This window comes from Pan troglodytes, chromosome 11, assembly GCF_028858775.2.
Source record: "Pan troglodytes isolate AG18354 chromosome 11, NHGRI_mPanTro3-v2.0_pri, whole genome shotgun sequence".
In the NCBI taxonomy this organism is placed as follows: domain Eukaryota; kingdom Metazoa; phylum Chordata; class Mammalia; order Primates; family Hominidae; genus Pan; species Pan troglodytes.
This window is the reverse complement of record NC_072409.2, coordinates 60,289,869-60,315,368: the sequence shown is the minus strand read 5'-3', so window position 1 is coordinate 60,315,368 and position 25,500 is coordinate 60,289,869. Positions and strand designations below refer to the sequence as shown.

At 35.7% G+C, this 25,500-nt stretch overlaps 1 long non-coding RNA gene across 3 annotated transcripts in view; it reads right to left on the bottom strand.

Annotated features, from left to right (window-relative positions):
- Positions 1-4,390: 4,390 nt before the first annotated feature.
- Positions 4,391-25,500, bottom strand: part of LOC107976672 (uncharacterized) — a 37,262-nt gene continuing 16,152 nt past the window's right edge. For 2 of the 3 annotated variants that reach the window (XR_008537064.1, XR_008537065.1), the window contains 4 exons: positions 17,538-17,614; positions 16,326-16,433; positions 9,262-9,501; positions 4,391-4,839 (listed from right to left, as the gene is read on the bottom strand). This is a non-coding gene — a long non-coding RNA (uncharacterized LOC107976672). Of the gene's footprint in view, positions 4,840-9,261; positions 9,502-16,325; positions 16,434-17,537; positions 17,625-25,500 lie in introns of those variants that run through there. The other variant, XR_001720777.4, reaches the window with a different exon arrangement.

The window sequence follows — 25,500 nt, the reverse complement described above, 5'->3', positions numbered from 1 at the left end:
ATAATTTGGTCCACTTTTCTCCAAATTACTGCCATCTCCCATCTGGCTATTGACTCTAAATCGTTCTCCCTGCTTCTACAATCATTCTCCTCACAGCAGCCAAAGGGTGATAGTCACCTCGTGTTATCTCCCAGCTTAAAATAATCCAACAGCTTCCTATAACTCTTCCAATGAAACCTCAACTCCTTATGAGGCTTATAAGCCATTACACATGAAGGGGATCCTGCCCAATTTTCCAACACCATTTAGCAGTACTCTTCCCCTCTATCACTCTACACCAGCCATACTGGCATCATTTCTGCTCCTATAGCATGTTGAGTTCTTTTTCACATTAGAACTCTTGTTTCTGCTGTTCCACCTCCTTGACCAGTCTTCTCTTCACTCTTTACTTGGGTAGCTCTTCTCATTTATCATGTCCCATCCCAGAAAGTACCTTCCTGACTACCCAGTTTAAAGCCACCCCCACCCACCAACCCACTTACTTTCCATTACACAACCCTATTTTTTTCCTTTATTAGAAATCCAAAACTACCTTTTTATTTATTTGCGTGCTTGTTTACTGTCTTCCGCTCTAAAATGTAATCTCTGTGACTCCAATGACTTACTTTTCACTGACCCTTTGCATCTCTAACACCTAGTAGAATGCCTGGCACATTGCTGACACCCAAAGAATGTTTGATAAATAGATAAATGGAAGGTATATACCACATTTTCATTCTGGTAATAGGTTTTCTTACATGCACATATAATCGTTATGGGTGTAACCAGGGGGGCACTTAATTTTAAGTAATTTTTTATTTGTTGGTAAAAGGGAGTGTGGCATTCTTTGAATAGCCAAAAATCTATTTAATCATTGTCCCTTATTATAGGAAATTTATATTTCACCATTTTCACTATTATAAGCCATATTACATATGTAAATTTGAAGCTAATATATAATTATTAAAATTACTAAAGTGGCTTTGTTAGATTAAAATGTTTTTATATATTTCATTAAATTTCCCTCCAGAAATATTAAAAGAATTTATTTTCCATCAGCAGTGAACTAAAGTCCTTATATCTGGTATATCAGATTGCATTCAGCTAAAAGGAACAGAAAACTCTAATAGAAATCAGTTAATAAGGGAAAAAACATCGCATTTAACAAAGGACCAATGGAACACTTTTCAGAACTGCTTGATTCCATGGCTTGATGGTGTCATTTTTCTTTTTGTACTTTGCCCTGAGGCTGACTCCCCTCAGACTTACAGGACAGCTGAACAGCTCTGGGCTGTATATCCCAGGAAGGCCATAACCAGAGGTAAAAATGGATCATCTTTTCTGGTGTTTCCTTCCTAGTATGAAGAAATCTTTCTCAGAAGCTTGAGAGCAGACTTCCTTCAGGTCTCATTGGCTGGAAATGGGTGACATTCCCTCTCCTAAACCAATCTCTGACAAGAGGACTGGGATTAACAGGAATTCTTTCTATCTAAGCCTTAAACCAATCTGGATTTTACCGTAGAGCAGAGTTGCATGGGTATTCCACCAGTAAGGAAGAAGTTAGGGTGAGGTGGATCTGCGTAGACAAAAATTTTGAGTCTTAATATTAAAAGAAAAAAAGAAAAGCAAAAAACAAAAAACTTTGACAATTTGGTGAAGAACTACTACTTAAAATTGCATTTTTTTTTTTTAAACGGAGTCTGGCTTTGTTGCCCAGGCTGGAGGGCAGTGGTGCAATCTCCGCTCATTGCACCTTCCACCTCTTGGGTTCAAGCCATCCTCCTGCCTCAGCCTCCCAAGTAGCTGAGATTATAGGCATGCACCACCACGCCTGGCTAGTTTTTTTTATTTTTTAGTAGAGACAGGATTTCATCGTATTGGCCAGGCTGGTCTCGAATTCCTGACCTCAGGTGATCCGCCCGCCTTGGAGTCCCAAAGTGCTAGGATTACAGGCATGAGCCACCATCCCCGGCCTTAAAATTGCACTTCTTTAATAGTTTGCATTAACATTTTCTTATACTTTCTGCTAACTTTCTATCCTCTTTTGTTTTGTTTTCAGATGGAATCTTGCTCTGTCTCCCAGGCTGGAGTGAAGTGGTGCAATCTCGGCTCACTGCAATCTCCGCCTCCCGGCTTCAAGCGATTCTCCTGCCTCAGCCTCCCGAGTAGCTGGGATTACAGATATACACAACCTCGCCCAGCTAATTTTTGTATTTTTAGTAGAGACAAGGTTTCACCATTTTGGCCAGGCTGGTCTCAAATTCCTGATCTCAAGTGATCCACCTGCCTCAGCCTCCCAAAGTGCTGGGATTACAGGCGTGAGCCACCACACCTGGCCACTTTCTGTCCTTTTTTAACTCCTTTGGGAGAGCTCAACTCTTCTTGGTGGCAGCAAAAAAGCAAAGAAAAACAATAGAAAAATAATCCAAGTAGCAGGCTGATATCATTACTAAAAACTCCAGCTAGTTTATAAGAGCCACTATTTTGATCAAATTCCCTCTACATTTCCAAGTCCACAACCTTCCCCAAAGCACACTGACCACTAGTAGAACAGATGCAGCAATATGAATTCACAAAACATTTATTATTTGCATTAACCATATGTTTAATAGCAGGAGAATCAAGAGGACTGCAGCTCCCAAGAAGTTTCTTAAGTTTTACAACAACCCAAGAGCATTCCCTTGTGATTTCATATTGTAATCTATGTCCTAGGCCTCTTACAACCTCCTCCCTACACCTTCCTTTAAGGTAGAAAAAGTTATATGACACATGGCTCTGGCTCCAATTATACTTGTTTGCTTGGGAATTTTCTATTCTAATATCATTAACTTGATAAATCATTGATGTCACTGAGAATGGATACAAATAGATTAATCTAATTGTACCATCAGCTTCATTAATGTGAACTGCACTAAACACTGCAATCTCTCCTTATCTTTATCTGTTTTCTTCCAGTATTTCTATTTCAGTCACTAATTAAATATACTTTAATTATAATAACTAGATAATAATACATTTCCCTCTTCTAAAAATGATTTCCTTTTTGGACAATAATACTTGACTATTTATTGCATTCTTTACCATTTGCTTATTGGTATGTGGGCTATTTATTTATTTTTTATTTTTTTTTTTTAGTATTTATTGATCATTCTTGGGTGTTTCTCGGAGAGGGGGATGTGGCAGGGTCATAGGATAATAGTGGAGAGAAGGTCAGCTGATAAACACGTGAACCAAGGTCTCTGGTTTTCCTAGGCAGAGGTCCCTGAGGCCTTCCACAGTGTTTGTGTCCCTGGGTACTTGAGATTAGGGAGTGGTGATGACTCTTAACGAGCATGCTGCCTTCAAGCATCTGTTTAACAAAGCACATCTTGCACCACCCTTAATCCATTTAACCCTGAGTTGACACAGCACGTTTCAGAGAGCACGGGGTTGGGGGTAAAGTTATAGATTAACAGCATGCCAAGGCAGAAGAATTTTTCTTAGTACAGAACAAAACAGAGTCTCCTATGTCTACTTCTTTCTACACAGACAAAGTAACAATCTGATCTCTCTTTCTTTTCCCCACATTTCCCCCTTTTCTTTTCAACAAAACCACCGTTGTCATCATGGCCTGTTCTCAATGGTCGCTGTCTCTTCTGAGCTGTTGGGTACACCTGCAGAAAGGCTGTCACTTCACATTTGGAAGATTGCACAGAGGCCAGGCAGAGGCGCTCCTCACTTCCCAGACAGGGCGGCCGGGCAGAGGCACTCCTCACTTCCCAGACGGGGTGGCTGGGCAGAGGTGCTCCTCACTTCCCAGACGATGGGTGGCCGGGCAGAGGCGCTCCTCACTTCCCAGACGGGGCGGCCAGGCAGAGGCGCTCCTCACTTCCCAGACAAGGCGGCCAGGCAGAGGTGCTCCTCACTTCCCAGACAAGGCGGCCAGGCAGAGGCACTCCTCACTTCCTAGACGGGGCAGCCGGGTAGAGGCGCTCCTTACATTATGTGGGCTATTTATATATTAGAATTTTCAATTATGTGTTATATGGGTTACCAGATCTTTTTCATATTATTTTTCTGTCTTTCAGACTTGATTAGAAATATCTATCTATCCATCTATGGATAGATATATTTATTTTTTCCATGTATATATCTTCTATTAATCTACATAGTTTTATTAATCTAAGTATTTTTATTAATTAGAAAATACATACCTTCTACATATTCTATCTCTATTAATAGAAGATACATAGATTAATGGAAGATATATATCTTCTATTAATAGCTATAGAGATATAGACGTTATACCTTCTATTAATCTTTTTTCTTAAGACTTTCTGCCTTGGGTGACATGTTTAGAAAGGTTTTTCATCCAGGGATTAGGTATGTATATCCACTCATTCTTTTCAAGGATCTTAAGCCTTTTAGTTTTACCGTAAATGTCAGCTTTATTTATGTATTTATATATTTAGCTAATGAAAACTTTTCAAATACTGACAAAAAAATTATTGAGGCAATACATTAAAGCTGACATGAGAAATGAGGGTTTTCAGGCAGGGCTTTGTCCTATTGATGACATTCTTCTCTTTCACATTTATTTACTCTCCTTGGATGACATCATCATCACTCATAGCTACTACATTCACACTGATGACCACCAAATCCAAATTTCCAGTCCAACATGTAAAGGAATTCCCCCAGTCATGAGAAGTAGAAGAGAGTCGAAGAGTCAGGTGAAATGAATTGAGACCCAGTGGTAAAATAACTGAAGGGAAAAGATGAATGTTGCGAATGTTGGGCCAGCACTGTCATTCAGCTTCATTTCATTAATCTTCTGTTTGCTGTGGCCAAGGTCAAAGGGATTCCAGCTTTAAACTCCTGCTGCAAGAAACAAGAATGCTATCTGGAACCACAAAATCAAAAACTGCAGGAAGGACTGAGACAAGGAAATATTCATGGCTTCTTCTTGAACTATGCATTGGATGGGAAATTGGCAATCAGGATTTCTATAATGATTAAAGAATATACACCTACTTACCTGTCATAATTCATGAACTGAAAAAGAGGGAAAATATGTTCAAGAGTCATTTCCATCTAAGTATGTCTTATACATCTATTTTTTCATAAAGAGATTGCTATGTTTGCCACTATTTAAAGAAAAATTATATTATATTCAAAAATTAAAATCAGTAAATTAAAAAAAGAGAGGCAGAAGTGAGTTGGGCTCAATTTCCAGGGATAAATCAATGAAATTTTAAAAAGCTTCTTGCGCAGTACTCTGAGAGTTTTCGTAGAAGTTGATTTAAAAGTGAGAGAATTCAGGATACAGGTGTTTTGGGTTGTTTTGTTTTTAATAAATCACTAATGAGTTTAGGATCTTCTATGTGTTCTATGTGTCAGGGGAAATTGACAATTTAAAGTGAGGAAAATAGACATCTCAAAAAAGTTAAAAAGGGTCAGAACTAACATTGGAAATCATGTTTTCAAATTATAATTTTGGTATTCTTTCTACTCCTTTTACCATAAATTTCTCATTTTCTCAGATTTTGTAATAAGGCCAAATGATAAGCTGGTTACAAACAATTGCAATGGCTTGGTAATATTAGAGCATTAAGAAGATAAGGTCGAGGCAACAGGAAAATCATAGCAGGAACAAGTTGTCATCATATCCACCCATCTGTTTAAACACCCTCCATCTGTTTAATCAGGGTGGCTTTGAGCCAGAGAGAGAAGAGGAACTGTAAAAAGCTAATGTGTGACACCCAAAATTCTAGAAACAGCTTTTCTGGATTTTAAAAAGAAAAAATATTGCTTTTAACCACTCTCTCAAAGGAAAGCACACAGTAAGTTGTGGAGCTCAAGGGAAGAACATGGGCTCTGTTATGGTGCAAGTCCCAGCTCTGCCACTTATTGTAGATTTTAGGCTAAGCCACTTATCTAAGCCTTGCTTTCCTCATCTAGACAATGGAGAAAAAGACAGTAGCTACCTCATAGAGTTCCTAAGAATTAAATTCAAAAATATATTCAATAGTATATGTAAAGCATTTAGCAGAGTGCTGGGCACAAGGTAAGCAGAATAATGATCTCTTGCTGTGGTTTTTGTCACAATAAGGAGCATAGCTAGTTCTAAGACATTTCTTTATGGTGGCTTTTAGTTCCCGAAACTAATATCCCACTTCTTTCCAATTCTTTGCTCTTAAATCAAAGAGTAAACCCTGATGTTTTCTCCATGATAACAGAATTTGAAGACAGAAGGAAGTCTGATTTAATTTGGTGTGTAATATTGAGTCAGCAACTTGATCTCTTAGAGTTTCATTCCTTATCTGTGAATTGAGGATACCAGTAAGATCTCATGAAGTTGTTTTGAGTGCTAAATAAAGTAGATAGGTAAGAGATGGTTATTTTTGCATTAAAGCCTCTATAGACTCAAAAAGTCCATACAATATGGGTTATAATTACTCATCACTCCAAATGCATATGTAAAAGTGGCATTACTATTAGCAGAGCCTCATTGTCTTCCCACTATTTTTCAAGGCTTATTTTCCTCATAGCCATTTCTCTTTCTGATTCTGGACTCCTTTATTTGGACCAAAACAGATGACAGGTGAATAGCCTTTATTTGTTCATCGGACATAATAGCCCAGGATTCTGAAATACCATGGTGATTCCTGTTCTATGTGCTAACCAGACAATTTCAGCTACTAAGAAGCAGAACCAGTTCACAATCTGTGAACTCTCCAAGGGTATGATATCAATTTCTCATTTTTCTTTGCAACCCTAGCACAGGGTCTAACACTAAGAATTAACTCTAAAAAAAGTAGGTTAGGTTGGGCTACGACAGCCTTCTGTGTCATGAGCAAGAATCCAGATATGTCTTCAGGGAGTGATAACGAGCAAGTCAAAGCTTTTAAGCATAGAATTAACACAATCATGTTTGTGTATTAGAAAAATCACCTGAAAGTTGTGGAAGGAGGAAGTTTGGCCTGCAGGTATAACCTGCATAATCAACATAATCAAGGAAAGGGAAAATAGTCTAAGAACTCTGCCTAATTAGGAAGGCAAGTATTTAAAATATTTTTTAAAATATTTTCATCAATATCCTTAACATTTGATTTAGTTATGTTTAATAATATAATTAATACCTAATAGATACTGAAAATTAGCAAATACAGAGAGATAAAAGGAGAAAAATTAATTATCCATATCCTACCTCTCAGAGATAAACTACATTTTGGAATACAACTATCGGCAGATTTTTTTTCCTGGATGTGTGTCGTATGTATGTGGAGAGAGAAGAGGAGAGAGAGGGAGGATCAGATATGAAAACAAATAAAAACATTTTAAAAATCAGGAAAAGGAGGATCCACAGACAGAGGTAGACATATGAGGAAGAATTCTTATAGGAAGTCAACACATACAATCCAAAGTTGGTAAGTTGAGAACACCCAGAAGAACTAAAAGTAGACACTATGGGCAGTGGGCCTAGGAGTGGGAATAAGAGTGGCAGACTTTACTTTAAAAAAAAATAGCTTGAGATATAATTCACATGCCATACAATTTACCCTTTTAAAGTGTATAAATGAATGACTTTTAGTATAGTCACAAAGTTGTGCATCCATCACCACAATCAATTTTAAAGCTTTTCATCACCCCCAAAAGAAACCCCACCCAATTTAGCCACCACCCTCCAACTACTCTCATCTCCCACTCAACATTTGGCAACTTCTAATCTACTTTCTGTCTAAATAGATTTATGTGTTCAGGATATTTCATATAAATAGATACCATAATATGTGGTCTTTTGTAACTGGCCCGTTTCACTTAGCAAAATGTTTTCAATGTTCATACATGTAGTAGCATAAGACTTTACTTTAAATTTAAAACTTTCTGTACTAGTTTACTTGATTTTGTTTATACCATTGGCATTTCTTGCTTTTATAATCTAAAAAAATGGAAAAATATCTTGTATGCATATTGTTAAATACCAATATGATAATTGCTTTCTGCAATCTGTATTTTTCCCTTCAAACCATGTGACAAATGAGAGTGATTAAGATCTAGTAAGCCAGGTATTGTGCTAAGTACTTCCATGCATCATCTTGGTTAATATGCACAAAAAATCTTTGAAATATTATAGTTATTTTATAGAAAACTGAGGCATTTTATAGACGAGGTCAGAGTTAGTGACTCGTAGATCCTACGTTTTGAAACCAAGGAGTCCACCTCTAGAGCCTGCATTTTTCAGAACAGTAAATAGAGATGCCTTGACTTTTTTTTTTTTTTTTTTTTTTTTTTTTTGAGACAGAGTCTCACTCTGTTTCCCAGGCTGGAGTGCAGTGGCATGATCTCAGCTCACTGCAACCTCTGCCTCCCCGGGTTCGAGCGATTCTCCTGCCTCAGCCTCCCGAGTAGCTGGGACTACAGGCGCCTGTCACCACGCCCGGCTAATTTTTTGTATTTTTAGTAGAGATGGGGTTTCACTGTGTTAGACAGCATGGTCTCAATCTCCTGACCTTGTGATCTGCCTGCCTCAGACTCCCAAAGTGCTGGGATTACAGGCATGAGCCACTGCGCCTGGCCGCCTTGACATTTTTAAAAGCATTAGAAGTTAGAAAGGTAGACCTCAATCATATAAAATAACTGTAGTTATACAGAGCACCTTATCTTTGAATAAAACATGATGTTTTTCACATAGTATCAATAATTTTAAAGATCAAAGCCAGCAAGAGAAAAACATTATCAGTGATTTCTATTGACTGTGAAAAGACTTTACGGGCTGTTTTTAGCTTTCCCATAGTACATTTAAGATATTTTTTGAATGTAATGGCTGAGTTACATGTAACCAGGCTTTTCAGAGATATTCTATTACATAAAGCAAGATACCCCTGAATATTTACAGCTGCTCTTTCGCAAAGTACAACACTAGAAAATTATGCTATCTTTGCCTGGTTACAGAGAGAGTGTCATCCATAGCCATAGTATTTCTTATCCCCTTAGAATGAAGGGATATTCACAGATATCAAAAGTACTCCCAAGGCAAGAATTTTGAAGCCAAAAACATAAATCAAAATATTTAGCAATTCTGTGTTTGTGTTTCTTATTAATACATATTGTTCTGTTAAGGCTTCCCTTTTGGTAGAACTATTACAGACTGCAGAATGAGCTGCTTTTCATGCATGATTCCATATGACAAAAAGAACAATGTTCAAGGGGTAAAATTAAGCCATCTGTGGTGGTGTTCATTTTCTTCTTTTAAACTGGTACTTTTAATGGTAAGTCATTAAGATATATGAACATATTTACCCTTTATTAGATGTCCTCTTCATTTTAAAAAACTGTGTTTAACTGGCAAATCTCGCATAGTCATTTGTATTTTTTATTTTTTGTTGGATTTTCATGACCATACAGGTTCTTCTCCTTCAAAAGCAAAATGCCATAATAGTAAATACTACCAATTCTGTATCTATTTCTTTCCACAAAAAAGGTGAAAATATCATTGCAGGCTTTCACATGGTTTTTCTTCCAACTTGTTTCTGTTAAATTCTAGAAATGAACAACAAAGGATAGAATTATTAATTTCTGGTTCATTACCAAGTGATGAAGTTGTCACTGCTGAGAAATGCTGAATGGACATAATGCATGCAAGGCTATGTTTTTAAATAAAGGTTGTCAGAACCAACGCAAAGTAGGTATGCAATAAAAATACAAGTTGAATAAATAAATGGAGGAGCAAATGAATTAGAACCATGTTTCCTAAATCCAACTTTCGGTTTTCCCTTATTCTTGAGAAAATATATTTCTTGGACATCGCAAGATGTTGAAATTGTATGTTTATCTGCGGGACAATTATAAAAGGCATAACATACATTGAGAAAGAAACAGAAGGAAGGTTTGATATAATAATGGCTGAGAATTTTCAAAATTGATGTTAGGCACGAAACCATAGATCCAGGAAGCTCAGAGAACAACAAGCAGGATAAATTCCAAAAAATCTGAACTTAGATATTTCTTATTCAAACTGCAGAAAATTAAAGACAGAGATAAAATCTTGATAGAAGCCGGGGGGGGGGAGGGGGAAACACGTTACCTATAAAGAAGCAAGAATAAGAATTACATCAGATTTCTCTTCAGAAACCATGCAAGCAAGAATAGAATGGAATACAATATTTAAAGTGTTCACAAAAAAAAACCACCAACCTAGATTTTGTATCCAGTGAAATTATCCTTCAAAACTGAAGGAGAAATAGAGACTTTCTAGACAAATAGAATTTGAAGGAATTTGTCATGTTAATAGAAGCTCTTCAGAGAGCAGTAAAATAATATAGGTCAGAAACTTGGATCTACATAAAGGAGAAGGCTTAGAGAAGGAATAAAATAAAAGTAAAATAAAATCTTTTATTTTTCTTATTCTTAACCTAAAAGCTAAATTTGTTCAAAATAATAATAATAGCAACATTGTATTCAGTGATTATCACTTATGTATAAGTAAAATAAAAAACAGCAATGCTATAAGGGATGGGGGACAAATTGGGAATATACTGTTATGAGGTACTTGCACCATACTTTTTTCTTTTTTTTTTTCTTTTTTTCTTTTTTTTTTTTTTGAGATGGAGTTTCACTTTGTCACCCAGGCTGAAGTGCAATGGCACAATCTCAGCTCACTGAAACGTCTGCTTCCCAGGTTCAAGCAATTCTCCTGCCTCAGCCTCCCAAGCAGCTGGGATTACAGGTGCGCACCACCATGCCCAGCTAATTTTGTATTTTTAGTAGAGATGGGATTTCACCGTGTTGGTCAGGCTGGTGTCTAACTCCTGACCTCAAATGATCCACCTGCCTCAGCCTCCCAAAGTGCTGGGATTATAGGCGTGAGCTACCGCACCCGGTCACTTGCACCATTCTTTAAGAAGTAGAGTAGACTTTGAATAGCTGTAAATATATATTTTACACTCTAGGACAACCACTAAAAAATTTTAAAAGAAGTATAATTGATATGTGATATATTCTCAATGGTATTCCCCCCAAAATTCGTAAGTTGAGTTTTGTACCTAACCCTCAATACCTCAGAATTTGGCTGGATTAGCAGATAGGGCATTTAAAAAGGCAATTATGTTAAATTGAGAGCATTAGGGTGAGTGCCAATCTCATATGATTGACGTCCTTAGAAGAAATTTGGACACATGAACAGACACTGGGAATGTGTGCATGCAGAGGAGAGACCATGTGGGGACGCAGCGAGATGGCAGCCATCTGCAAACAAAGAGAAAGGCCTCAGAAAAAACTAACTCTGCCAACTACTTGATTTTGGACTTCTAGCCTCCAGATGTGTGAGAAAAATAAATTTCACTTGTTTAAACCACCCAGTCTATGGTATTTTGTTATGATATCCTTAGCAAACTAATACTAAAGAGGGGAGAGAAAATGAAATCATATAAAATGTTCCATTAAAACCAGAGAAAGCAGAGAAAGACAAAAAAATAAATAAATAAAAGCAAAGAACAAGGGTAACAAATAGAAAACAGTAACAAATATGGTAGATAAAAATCCACCTACATCAATCACATTAAACATTAGTGCTCTAACTTTAAGCATCAGTGGTCTAAATACAGCGATTAAAAGACAGTGGTCTCTGTCTTTTACTTTGTAATCCACTCTGTCGGAGTGGATTAAAAAAAAAGAAAAAAGACCCAACTACGTGTTTACATAATTATGTTGGATTCTATCATGAGTAAATGTATGCAAATGAACTGAAACAATGGAAAAAGGTGCATAATTACTAATAGAATAATGAAAAAACTCTTAGGTGAGAAAAAACCTACAAGATTATGTACTCCATAAGAACTGTCCTTGGTGACTAGTACGGTGGCTGGAACACAGTTAGTGCTCAACAAATATTTGTTGAATAAATACATGAATTTAAAAATTCAAAATAGTCAGAAACCTAATATGATTATCCAACCACCATCACCACCATGAAATCAGTCATCTACCAGAAAAAATAAGTTCTTCAAAACAGCTCATTAAATGTTTCTGTGTCCTCACCTTCTGTGTTCTTCAGAGCTTAGGGTTTGCATAGCCTGCTATGTAAGGAATGTTTAGAAACAAAAATAAATTTAAAAAATAGGACACAGAAAGAAACACTTTCAACTGTAATCTCCCTTCCCATCCTTTCTCCATGTTGAGGTGTGAAAGAGGGAAGGTCAATGGCATGAGACAGACTTTTCTCCTATATGAGTGATCTTAAAATATGTCCATACACACACACACGCAAATGATGCCTCAAAGTACTTCATGGAGCTTGTTAGTTCCCTCATTTTTCTTGCAGCACAGTCCATCTAAATGCTGGTAAGAAAGGGAAGAATCTAGGAATTCAAGAAAACCAGTTTTCCCTATCTAGGCAATTCATGGGTTTCCAATGTCATATCTACCAGCAAATAGCTATCTAGAATAATGTACACTGATTTTAAAAACTTCTCCTCTATTAGTTCTTTAAAGTTTGAAATATCCTAGGCTAGGAAATTACTTATTCTAAAGACTTAAGTTCTTGTCTTAAAGACAGTACCGTAGTCCCTCCTTATCCACGGGGAATACATTCCAAGACCCCCAGTGAATGCCAGAAACTATGGATAGGACCAAACCCTATATGTCAATATTTATTCCTAGATATACATACCTATGATCAAGTTTAATTTATAAACTAGGCACAGTAAGAGATTAATAATAACTAGTAATAAAATAGAACAATTATAACAATATACTGTAATAAAAGTTATATGAATGTTGTCTCTCTCTCTCTCTCTCTCAAAATATTGCAGTATCTTTGGACTACAGTTGACCACAGGTAACTGAAACCTCAGCAAGTGGAACAGCGGATAAGAGGGGGCTGCTACAGGAATGAATTGGGAGCTTGCTTGTAAAACTCTGTGCTTGCATTTAGAAGGACAAATCTAGATTTTTGAAAAGGCATCTTAGTCCTAAAATCTACATTTGGCTACTCATGCAATTAACAACTCTTTTTTTGTTTTGTTTTTTGTTTTTTTGAGATGGAGTCTCACTCTGTCTCCCAGGCTGGAGTGCAGTGGCACAATCTTGGCTCACTGCAACCTCTGACTTCCTGGTTTAAGCGATTCTCCTGCCTCAGCCTCCCGAGTAGCTGGGATTACAGGTGTCCGCCACCATACCTGGCTAATTTTTGTATTTTTAGTACAGACAAGCTTTCACCATGTTGGCCAAGTTGGTCATGAACTCCTGACCTCAGGTGATCCACTCACTTCAGCCTCCCAAAGTGCTGGGATTACAGGCATCAATTAACTACTCTTATAATAAAAACAAAGGAATTGAATTGCATGGCATTGAGTTCCAATTCAGGTTTATAATTTGAAATGAAAGAGTCCTAGTTTACACAGTCAAAAATGTGTCAGAGAGCAGTTTGTATTTTTCCAAATATGATTTCTGAAATGTCTGAAATACATTTTGTTTAAACAAGCTATGTCTCCTTTATTAGAATAGTACTGATTAAGAGCTTTTAATCTTTCAATCAGTGGACAAGCAAAAGTTTCCATTTGTTTTATTTCAAAAGAAATTATTGCTTTGCAAATTAGATTTACATCTTAATAAGACTGTCGGTGGATAAGGTTAGTCTGCTCTAAAAACAAGTTTTTGGGATCAGGTTCTAGGTTTTGGTCATCTTTGTCACCCCCATGGACTGCCATGCCTACAGCAGATCCCCAACAAATATTGCTCAATTGAAATACTTCATCAAATAGATTATTTGTGTGAAGATAGATAGTGTTAACCATAAATGAACCTCATCTTTTTATTGCATCAAGCTAAAAATACTTATTTAATAGTTCCAGCTACCAAATACGGAGCACTTGAAAGACATGATATCATATTGAAATTATTTCTACAATTTAGGTTTATTGCTAGTCAGACTGACTCTCCTTAATAAAATAATTTTACTAGAAGTCTTAAAGAAGGGTGTCAAATTAATATTTAAAATAATTTCACTCATTCTTTTTTAAAAAAGATTCATGAAATAACGCTTTTCTTGTTGAAAGAGAAGAGAGCTGTCAGCTCTGTTAGAGTCAGTAAGAAGGAACAATCCTTTCTTGGTATTGTTGTTGATGTTGGTATTGAGTTGTCACTGCCTTACAGACTTACCTAAGGATTGTAATAGTAAAAAAAGGATTATAAGAAAACTTACATTACTTGGTTATATTATTTGTATATGGTCTGGGGCTCAAATATATATCAGTCATTAATGATAACCAAAAACCTATGGCTCAAATATACGTCAGTCATTAATGACAACAAAAATCTAACTCACTCTGACACAGATATAAATGGATATGGACTTTTGGGGGGCTGTGAGTACAATGTGGTCGGAACTATTCTTGGTCAAAATTAAATCTCATTAAAAATGTGAGAAAAATTATTAAACCATCTTAACTGAATTTTAAATATTTCATTTAAACTTTCTTGTAAAGAACATATTCATTAGCAGAAGATTAAATTTGCCCAAGTAACACAAAGTCATTTTAACTAGAGTTTATGAAATACAGGAATTTTAAAGCTAATAATTACCATGAGCCTGTACGATTTTGTAGCATTCATTATTTCTTGTGCATTAAAAAGTTCTGTAAGCCAGCTTTCCACCTTACATTAAAAATATAAGATACATCTGAACAGACTAGCTTATATTTTTAGTTCAATATACGTTTCTTTGCTAAGCAGCAGTAAAAAAAGTGGAAGCAAGATTTTTTTGAAGTCATACTATATTCAATATTCATGATTCCTATTCATTATAACTAAACTGTAGAAGCTGAATGATTTTTCAGAATCTTTTCCCCAAAAGTATTCTATACTCCCATGAGAGGTTTTTTGTCTACTCTTTTTCTCCTTCATTAGAGAACAATGTTGACACCATTTTCATGATGCCATTTTCACCAGTTCACCATATGACAAGCTAAGCTTCACTACATACATTCTTTGTAGCATGGAGAAACCACAAATGCAGAATTCAATTTATCATGGTGAAAATATAGCCTGTTATAAAATTTAAAAATATAATGTTAAGTAAGTCTTCATAAGTCTATCATACAGGAAATTTTATATACAGTGGCTCCCTATAAAATAAGAAAAGCTGGATAAATTAACGAAACAAAATGTGATTTAAAAATCTGAGCAACATTGCATGTATTGATGGTAATTTTGTCACTCAGTCTAAAATGGAATAAGGGAATAAGAACTTCAGAATTCTATATTACAGTTTTCCTTACAGTAATTCACTATATCATTAATAAAATATTTCACTGTAGTTTAAGCATATAAGTAAATTAACATCCCTCATTATACTACCTCACCAATAGTTAATAGTTACTTAAGCTAAAAACTCTATAGTTCCTAAATCATTGCTTATATGTATTAAATTATTGAGCAAAGAAACACCTCTATTATTTTATTGCCCAAGATTTTTTCAGAATTTCCTATATTGCTAAGAATGAAACATCTTTTCTGCAAATAAAGTACACTGTTATAATGCATACACAAAAATCGACTTGTGTTTAATTAGGAATTAGTGAATGACATGAAACAAATAAAAAACACCTCAGTAAGGTCATTGTGTAAGTTCTGGATAGAAATCTCTGCTGTCTTAATGTTCTGTATGGTAAGGTTTCTTAAATGCCTCTCTTTTTTTAAGCTAAAAATCCATCAACTAGTGATTTGCGACTTTGTGACAAATTTCCTTTTTATGTGTACTTCAAATGAACCATTGTACCCAATGACAATATGACTTCACAAACTTGGCAAACATATAAGAGAATAAAGACCAAAAATAAAATAAAAAAAACTAGAAATCAATCCTGTCTATAAAATATAAGACCCCTTAAAAACATGTAAAATGTTAATATTTTCTTTACATATAACACAAAATTACATTTCCCATCCCTACTTCTAGCACACTGTAGAGTATGGGAGGCTAAAAATAGTAAAGGAAAAATATCCCAGAGAACTTAAGGTCCTGACACAAATTTTTTGTTAATGGTTTATATCTAGTGTTATGGTCTGAATGTCTCCTTCCAAAAGTATGTTTTGGAAATTTAATCCCCAATGCAACAGTATTGAGAGGTGGGGCCTAAGGGTAGGTGTTTAGGTTATGAGGGTTCCACCCTCACGAATGGATTAATGTCAATTATAAAAGGGCTTCAGGTTGCAAGTTCAGTCTCTTGATCTCTATCACCCTCTCTTTGCCCTTCTACCACGAGATGACACAGCCGTAAGGCCCTTGTCAGGTGCTGGCCCCTTGTTCTCAGACTTCCCAGCCTTCAGAACCATAAGCTAATAAATGTATTTTCATTTAAAATTACCCAGTTTGTGGTATTCTGTTTTACCAGCATAAACGGACTAAGACATCCAGGGAACCCAAACTGTGAACTTGGTTAAAGGTGGTTTCAGACTGGTGGTGCACCAGGTACCTGGAAGAAGCAAAAGCAAATCCTTTAATTAAAAAGGCATTTTTCATCCTGGGCTTTCAAGAATCCCCCAAAATATTTATTCAGGGATAATAAGCACAGAAGGCAGAAATATCATGAGCAATAAATAACCAAAACAAGAATTTAGGGAAATACATAAGCAAAGAATTCAGATATTGGAATTATTATATACAGTTTATAAAATAACTATGCTTAGTCTATTTGAACAAATAAAAAGATAACTCTGAAAGTATTTTCAAAAAACAAGGAGTTCTAAAACGAAACCTAGTATATTTGTAGAAAAACAAAAAAAGAACTTGTATAATTAAAAAATAATAATAAAATTTAAAACTCTAAGTACATTAAACATTGCAAAGGAGTAATTTAGTAAAACGAAAGACAGGACATATAAAATGATCCAAAATGTGGCAAAAAGAAACAAAAATATGGAATATATGGAAGGAATGCTAAGAGACATGGAAAAAAGGTGAAAAATTCCAACATTCTTTTAATGTGAAGGAAAGGAAAAAGAGGAGGGTACAGAGACAATATTTTAAAATATATAGGCTGAGAGTTTTATAGAACTGATTAAATGCACAAGTTCTTTAGTTTAAAAAGCCTAGTGATTTCCAAGCAGGACAAATAAAAATAAAACCATAACTAGAAATGTCATACTGATATTATGTATTACCAAAGACAAAAGGAAAAATGTTAAAATCAGCCAGAAAAAAACAACTAGCAGATAACTTTCAAAGGAGTTATATGCTGATAGCTGACTTCTCAGCAAAGAAAATATGAGTCAAAAAGACAGTGAGATATTCTTCAATACGCAAGGGGAAAAAGATTGCCAAATGGGAATTCTAAACTCAGTGAAAATACCTTTCAAGAATAAGGATGAAGCTAGGTGACATCAGTAAAAATGGCGAGTAAAGACTCCAAAAATTCTTTCTGTACCTAAAAGCGATGAGCAACAGTGCAAAACTTGACAGACATTTCTGAATTTTTCAGAATTCTAGAAATTAATCAAATGCAAAAATATAGGAAATATTTATTCAAGAAAAACAACTGAAACTTGATAAGAACAGTGAGCTTTGTGTTGTAACTTACCCTATTCCTATTCTTCCTTCTCAGCTATTCAGCACCTTGAAAATGAACAGCTCACAATCATGGTGAAAACCAGCAGCCTGTAGAGGGAAGAATGGAGCTAAGCTTCCTTCAAAGCCCTGTTCCCAGAGGATTGTTGTTTTATCTGTTGGTGGTTCCCTGGAAGACCACATCCACAAATTTGTCTTTATTTAATCTGACTCAGAGCTCATTCAGTGTAAACAGCCATATCCTTAGGGACTGCATTAGTCTTTCTTGCATTACTATAAATGAATACTTGAGACTGGGTAATTTATAAAGAAAAGAGGTTTTGCAGGCTGTACAAGCACGGCACCAGCATTTCCTCAGCTTCTGGTAAGGCCTCAGGGAGCTTACAATCATGGCAGAAGGCAAAGGGGGAGCCAGTGTGTCACATGGCAAGTGAAGAAACAAGAGAGGGAGGAGGTGGTGCAAGAATCCTTTAAACAATCAGTTCTCACATGAACTACCAGAGTGAGAACTCATCATTACCATAGGAGGTCACCAAGCCATTCAGGAGGGATCTATTCTCATGACTGAAACACCTCCCGCTAGGCCACACCTCCAAGATCAGAAATTATATTTCAATATGAGATTTGAAGAGGACACACATTCAAACCATATAAGATGCACTTGTCAAAAACAATTAAGGGCAATTGCCTAAAATTGTATACAATGGTTGGGGCAACAACAGGCTAGCCAAAAAGGTTAAAAGGGAAGTCTGGGGAATTAGACGTCTGTAGGAGATTCTGAAAAGCTTCAACATATTCTTGCAATCTAGAAGGAAGAGCATATATTTACAACTCTGTAAATACTCAGGAAAATCCTGAGAAGGTTCAACCCCTCTCACTTCTAGCTAAAATGGAGGCTCTTTGCAAGGAGAACATAAAGTTTAACTTTTTGTTAACTGCCTGGATGAATGTTGAAAGCATGCCACCATAAATATATAAAATATCTCAGAAAAGACTTGGAGTCTTATTGGTTGCAGGCATTTAAGAAAATCACTATCCAATCATTACTTGATTACTAACCTAGCTAAGCAGAGACTTCACTGGCAACAAATAACAAAGAATACAGACTTTACCATATCAATTTGGAAAAGTTGCCAAATAAACAACTATCTACTACAATAAGCAGCAACCAACAACAGATCCTACAGAGGAGGAAGAATTTGATTTCCAGCGTTTTCATATTATATTATTTTAAATGTCCAAGTTTTGACAAAAATAATTATAATATATGCAAAGAAATAAGAAAGTATGGCTCATACATGGGAGAAACATAGTAAAAATAAACTATCTTGAGGAAAACCAACGGTTGGACTTACCAGACAACTAATTTACTTATTTATTTATTTATTTATTTATTTGAGACAGAGTCACACGCTGTCACCCAGGCTGGAGTGCAGTGGTGGACTCTTGGCTCACTACAACCTCTGCCTCCCAGGTTCAATTGATTCTCATACCTCAGCCTCCAGAGTAGCTGGGATTACAGATGTGAGCCACCATGCCTGGCTAATTTTTGTATTTTTAGTACAGATGGGGTTTCATCATGTTGGCCAGGCTGGTCTCGAACTCCTGACCTCAGGTGATCCACCTGACTCTGCCTCCCAAAGTGCTGGAATTATAGGTATGAGCCACTGCACCTGACAAATAATTTAAATTAGCTAATTTAAATATGTTAAAGTAAGTAAAGAAACCCATGTTTAAAGAACTTAAGAGGCCAGACACAATGGCTTATGCCTGTAATCCCAGCACTTTGGGAGGCTGAGATAGAAGGATAACTTGAGGCCGGAAATTTGAGAGCAGCCTGGCTAACATAGTGATAGCCTATTTCCACAAAATCTAAAAAATTAGCCAGGCATAGTGGCACAGGCATATAGTCCTAGCTACTCAGGAGGCTGAAGCAGGAGGATCATTTTTGCCCAGAGCTTTGAGGCTGCAGTGAGCTATGATTGAGCCACCAGATTCTAGCCTGAGCAACAGAGCAAGACCTTGTCTAATAAATAAATAAATAAACAAATAAATAACTTAAGGAAAGTATGAGACCAATGTCCCACCAAACAGAAATTTTTTTTAAAAAGAGAAAGATAGAAATTATAGAAAAGGAACAAAAATCTCTGGACTTGAAAAGTACAATAACAGAAATGAAAGTTTCACTTGATGGGGTCAAGTAAAGACTTAAGCAGGTAGAAGAAAGCATCATGAACCATGAAGATAGATAAATTGAGATGATCAAATCCAATGGACAAAAAAATAAAATATTGAAGAAAAATAAATGAAGCCTCAGAGACCTGTGGGACATCACCAAACATAACAACATAAGCAACATGGCAGTCTTTGAAGGAGAGAAGAGAAAGGTGTAGAAAGAATAGTTGAAGAAAGAATGACTGGAAATTTCTAAAATCTGATGCAACTATTAATCAGTACATGTAATAAGCTTAGTAAAATTCAAGTAGGATAAACTCAAAGACAGCCACAACTAGAAACATTATAATTATATATGTATACATATACAGATACATATGTATATATGTATATATCTGTAAAACAATATAATTATAATCTAATTGGCCAGAGTCAATAACAAAGAGTAAATGTGAAGGCAGCAACAAAGAAGCATCTTATCATGCACAAAGTATCCTTAATAAAACTTACAGCCAATTTCTCATCAAAAACATGGAAGTCAGAGGGCAGTGGGCAGACATATTCAAAGTGCTGAAAGAAAGACTATCAACCAAGAATCTCATCATCCAGCAAAACTATACTTCAAAAATGAAGAAAAAATTAAGAACTTTCCCGATAAAGAAAACTGAGAGAATTTGTCAGAGGCCCACCTGCCATACAAAAAATACTAAAGGGAATCCTGTAGGAGAAAATGAAAGAACACTAGATAGCAACTCAATTCACATGAAAAAATAAAGAGCACCAGTCAAGGTAACTAAATAAATATAAAAGGTCTGCATGCATGTATTTTTTGGTTTGGAACTCTTTTTTATAAAATCTAATTTTTAAAACAGCTCTATAAAGGAATGATTATAGTCAATGTTGTTGGACAGATAATATATAAAGATGTAATTTGTATGACAATAACAACACAAAGGAAGGAGAAGGAGATGAGGATCTGTAGGAGCAAAGTTTTTTTTAATATGATTGTAATTATGTTATTATTTTGAATAGATTGTTATAAAATTAAATTTCAATTGTAATCCCTAGGACAATCACCAAGAATATAACTCAAAAAATAAATACAGTAAAAGAAATGTCAAGGTAATTTAAATGGTATACTCTTGTAGACAGTATACAGTTGGATCTATTTTTAAGTCTATTCTGTCAATCTCTGTCTTTAATTGGAGAGTTTCTTCTATGTACATTTAATGTAATTACTGAAAAGTAATGATTTATGTTTGCTGCATTTTGCTATTTGTTTTCTATGCCTTGTGTCTTTTTGTTCTTCTATTCCCCCATTGCTGCCTTTGTTTATGTTAAATAGTTATTTTATGTGTACCATTTAAGTTACCTTGTCATTTCTTTTGCTGTATTTATTTATTAAGATGGAGTCTCACTCTGTCACCCAGGCTGGAGTGCAGTGGTGCAATCTCGGCTCACTGCAACCTCCACCTCCCAGGTTCACATGATTCTCCTGCCTCAGCCTCCGGAGTAGCTGGGATTACAGGCATGCGCCACCACTCCTGGCTAATTTTTTTTTTGTTTTGTATTTTTAGTAGAGACAGGGTTTTGCCATGTTGGCCAGGATGGTCTCGAACTCCTAACCTCATGTGATCCACCCAACTTGGCCTCCCAAAGTGCTGGGATTACAGGTGTGAGCCACCACACCCAGCCCTACAGTATTTAGTTTTTGAGTTATATTCTTGGTAGTTGTCCTAGGGATTACACACACTGCAGTTTGGCTCCCAGGAAGTCCCATCCTTAGGAGAAGGGGGAGTGTACCATATCAAGAGACCACCCCATGGGACAAAAGAACCTGAACAGCAGCCCTTGGAGTCCAGATTTTTTCACTGAAATAGTCTACCCAAATGAGAAGAAATCAGAAAAGTAATTCTGGTAATATGACAAAACAAGGTTCTATAACACCGTCGAAAGACTACACTAGCTCCCCAGCAATGGATCCAATCCAAAAAGAAATCTCGGAATTACCAGATAAAGAATTCAAATGGTTGATTATTAAGCTACTCCAAGAGATACCCAAGAAAGGTGAAAACCAACTTAAAGAAATCTTTAAAAAATACAAGATAGGAATGAAAAATGCTCCAGAGAAATAAATATCATAAAGGAAAAACAATCAAAACTTATGGAAATGAAAAACACACTTAGAGAAATACCGTCAAACAAGTAGAAGAAAGAACTCTGGAGTTCAAACACAAGGATTTTGTATTAAGCCAATCAGATGAAGGAAATAAAAGAATTTTAAAAAGTGAACAAAGCCTCCAAGAAATCTGGGATTATGTTAAACAACCAAACCTAAGAATAATTGGCATTTCTGAGAAAGAAGAGAACTCTAAAATTTTGGAAAACATATTTGAGAGAATAATCAACAAAAACTTCCCTGGCCTTGCTAGAGATCTAGACATCCAAATACAAGAAGCTCAAAGAACACCTGGGAAATTCATCTCAAAACAATCATCACCCAGGCACATAGTCATCAGGTTATCTAAAGTCAAGACAAAGGAAAGAATCTTAATAGCAAAAGCATCAGGTAACCTATAAAGGAAAACCTATCAGATTAACAGCAGATTTTTCAGCAGAAACCCTACAAGCCAGAAGGGACTGGGGTCCTATCTTTAGCCTCCTCAAACAAAATAATTGCCAGCTAAGAACTACACTTCATAAATGAAGGAGAGATAAATTATTTTTCAGACAAATAAATGTTTAGAGAGAATTCACTACTACCAAGCCAGCACTACAAGAAATGCTAAAAGGAGTTCTAAATCTTGAAACAAAGTCTCGAAATACATCAAAATAGAAGCTCCTTAAAGCATAAATCTCACATGGCCTATAAAACAATAACACACACTTACACACAAACAAGGTATTTAGGCAACAACTAGCACAGTGAATATAACAGTACCTCACATCTCAATAGCAACATTGAATGTAAATGGCCTAAATGCTCCACTTAAAAGATACAGAATGGCAGAATGTATAAAAATTCACCAACCAAGTATCTGCCGTCTTCAAGAGACTCACCTAACACATAAGGACTCACATAAACTTAAGGTAAAGGGGTGATAAAAGATAGTCCATGCAAATGGAAACCCAAAGCAAGCAGGAGTAGCTATTCTTACATCAGACAAAACATACTTTAAAGCAACAACAGTTAAAAAACCCAAAGAGGGATATTATATAATGATAAAAAGGATCAGTCCAATGGAAAATATCACAATCCTGAATATATATGCATCTAACACAGGAGCTCCTACATTTATAAGACAATTATTGCTAGACACAAGAAATGAGAAAGATGGCAACACAATAATAGTAGGGGACTTCAATATTCCATTGACAGCACTAGACAGGTAATCAAGACAGAAAGTAAACAAAGAAACAATGTACTTAAACTATACCCCAGAACAAATGGACTTAACAGATATTTGCAGAACATTCTACCCAACAACTGCAGAATATACATTCTTTTCACCAGCGCATGGAACATTTTCCAAGATAGACCATATGATAGGCCACAAAACAAGTCTCAATAAATTTAAGAAAATTGAAATTATATCGAGTACACTATCAAACCACAGTGGAATAATATTCTATGCAAATTGAATAACACATCTGGACACAGAAGTATTTGTTGCATATATATTTAGGATTGTGATATTTTCTGTTAGACTGATTGTTTTATCATTGTATAATGTCCCTCACTGTGTTTTTTAAGTGTTGTTGCTTTAAAGTCTGCTTTGTCTAACATAGAAATAGCTCCTCCTGCTTGGTTTGGGTTTCCATTTGCATGGAATATCCTTTGGAGTTCCAAACTCCAAGAGGAACCCTCAAAACTATACAAATACATGGAAATTAAATAATCTGCTCCTGAATGATATTTGGATCAACAATAAAATCAAGACTTCTGGGACACGGCAAAAGCTGTGCTAAGGGAAAAGTTCATAGCATTAAATGCCTACATCAAAAAGTCTGAAAGAGCATAAATAGACAATCTAATGTCACACTTCCAGGAACTAGAGAAACAAGAATGAACCAAACTGAAACCCAGCAGAAGAAAAGAAATAACAAAGATCAAAGCAGAACTAAAGAAAATTGAAACAAAAATATACAAAAGATAAATGAAACAAAAGCTGGTTCTTTGAAAAGATAAACAAAATTGAGAGACCATTTGCAAGATTAACCAAGAAAATGAGACCAAATAAGCTCAATTAGAAACAAGACAGGAGATATTACAACTGATACCACAGAAATACAAAAGATCATTCAAGTCTACTATGAACACCTTTCTGTGAACAAACTAGAAAATCTAGAGGACATTAATAAATTCTCGAAAATATAAAACCCTCCTAGATTAAATCAGGAAGAAATAGAAACTCTGAACAGACAAATAATAAATAGTGACATTAGAACAGTTATTTAAAAATTGCCAACAAAAAAAGTCCAGGACCAGATGGTTTCACAGCTTAATTCTGTCAGTCAAAGAAGAATTAGTACCAATCTTAAAGAAACTATTTCAAAAGACAGAGAAAGAAGGAATCTTCCCTAAATCATTCTATGAAGTTAGCATCAGCCTAATACCAAAACTAGGAAAGGATATAAAAAAAGAAAATTACAGAGATGAGCGTGAACAACATGGAGAAACCCCGTCTCTACTAAACATACAAAATTAGCCAGGCATGGTGGCGCATGCCTGTAATCCCAGCTACTCCGGAGGCTAAGGCAGACAATGGCTTGAACCCGGGAAGTGGAGGTTGCTGTGAGCCAAGATTGCACCATTGCACTCCAGCCTGGGCAACAAGAGTGAAACTCCATCTCAAAAAAAAAAAAAAGAAAAAAGAAAAGAAAAAGAAAACTACAGACTAATATCCCTGATGAACCTAGATGCAAAAATTCTCAACAAAATGCTAGCTAACCAAATCCAAAAGCATGTCAAAAAAATAATACACCATTTTCAAGTGGGTTTCATACCAGGGATACAGGGATGGTTTAACACACGAAAGTCAACACATGTAATATATCACATAAACAGAATTAAAAACAAAAATCATATGATCATCTCAATAGATTCAGAAAAAGCATTTGATATAATCTAGCATCCCTTTATGATTAAAACCCTCAGCAAAGTTGGCGTAGAAGGGACACATAAAAACCATCTGTGAAAAACCCACAGCCAACATTATACTGAACAGGGAAAATTTGAAAGCATTCCCCTCGAGAAATGGAACATGACAAGGATGCCCACTTTCACCACTTCTATTCAACATAGTACTGGAAGTCCTAGCCAGAGCAATCAGACAAGAGAAAGAAATAAAGGGCATTCAAATTGGTAAAGGGGAAGTCACACTGTTGCTGTTCACTGATGATATTAATGTAGGCCTAGAAAACCCTAAAGACTCGTCCAAAAAGCTTCTAGATCTAATAAATTAATTCAGTAAAGTTTCGGGATACAAAGTTGATATACATAAATCAGTAGCTATATGCCAACAATGACCAAGCTGAGAATCAAATCAAGAACTCAACACCTTTTACAATAGTTGAAAAAAAAATACGTAGGAATATACCAAACCAAGGAGGTGCAAGATCTCTACAAGAAAAATTGCAAAATACTGCTGAAAGAAATCATAGATGACACAAACTATTATAAACACATTCCATGCTCATGGATGGGATCAATATTGTGAGAATCAATATTGTGAAAATGACCAACTGCCAAAAGCAATCTACAGATTCAATGTAATTCCATCAAAATACCACCATTCTTC